Consider the following 1,261-nt stretch of genomic DNA (forward strand, 5'->3'; position numbering starts at 1 on the left):
GAAAAGCAATAATATTCCAGGTAGAGGCTCTAATAGTGCCACAAATCAAGTTACAGAGGGAAGGTAGTTCTTACAATAAAAGGCCTATTGACTAGCACTTTGTAAATTATAGTATAAAGGTTAGGAACCACAAGATGTAGAGGCTCAACTATGTCATTTATTGTTCTTAAGTCCTGGAGCAAATTCCATCTACCACTGGGTTGTTTTACAACTCGCAATGGCAAATGTCGGGAAGGAAGAGAGTAAAGATTTTGATTAAATGTTGTTGTTAAGTGCCACCTAGTTGACTATGACCAACACACATCTTGTGCCACATCATGGTGAGTGATTTGATTAAACAGATGGCTTGATTTAGTGATTAGGGAAATGGGGGCAGATGTATCGGTGACAATGGGATTGGTGTAGGATAGAACAGGGTTTAGGCTATTGTACATAGGATCGCTGTGAATCACAGGCAACTCAAAGGCACATAACAACAATAACAAGGCCAATCATCAAGCAAGCATTTAAATATAAGTAGCTAATTTTGAAAGCAATCCTAAGAAAAATCAGTAGGGTAGTGTCAAGTGAGACAAGAAGGGAATTAAGTCATTTATGGGTATATTATCAAGTGGTTAACACTGTAGACAATTGTATCTTTAACCAACTGAGGAACTCTGAGAATCAGTGTGGAAGACATGCTTCAGTGTTGCCTAAGGAATAAGGAAATCCAGGTCTTTTCCCTACCTCCTCTTATCATTAGTTGAAAGCTTCTGGGGTTAGGAATGGTGTACTGGATTTTTTTTTTATTGGGAAAAACATATTGGGGTACAAGGAGGTGAGGGTTGGGGGCAGAAAGGTGAGGATGGGCCAGGATGCAGTTGCAGAGCTGCAGTTTGGTCGGTGGGGGGAGCAGGTGAAGGAAATGATGAGGGTCCAGAGGGGACCAGATCCTACAGAGGAATGACAAGCATTTTCCAATGGTAATTAAACCAACTGTCTTATTGATTTGGGAATTGGATGCCGACTCTCTGGCTTCTTCATGCTGAACAGGGGCGTAGATATAAAGGGGGAAAGGGAGGACGCTTTATCACCTTACTGGTGGTCTTGGGTTAAAGCTATTTGCCTTCTTGCTCTGTTAGAAGATATTTTCCTGTCATTTGCTCCCCTCTGGACTGCAAAGTGTTTTCCCAGGTGGGTCCAGTGGGGATGGCTGGTTGAACCCAGAGGCTCCATCCTCCTTTGCTTCCTTAGCTGTCAGTTGTATTTCCTTTTTGTCACT

General features: G+C 42.3%; 1 protein-coding gene across 1 annotated transcript in view; it reads right to left on the reverse strand.

The window, feature by feature from the left end:
* Positions 1-1,261, reverse strand: part of LOC102866969 (interleukin-1 receptor-associated kinase 1-binding protein 1-like) — a 40,907-nt gene that overhangs the window by 33,871 nt on the left and 5,775 nt on the right. The window lies entirely within an intron of this gene.

Source organism: Elephantulus edwardii, unplaced genomic scaffold, assembly GCF_000299155.1.
Source record: "Elephantulus edwardii isolate Elephantulus edwardi_28Jun2011 unplaced genomic scaffold, EleEdw1.0 scaffold00229, whole genome shotgun sequence".
NCBI lineage: Eukaryota > Metazoa > Chordata > Mammalia > Macroscelidea > Macroscelididae > Elephantulus > Elephantulus edwardii.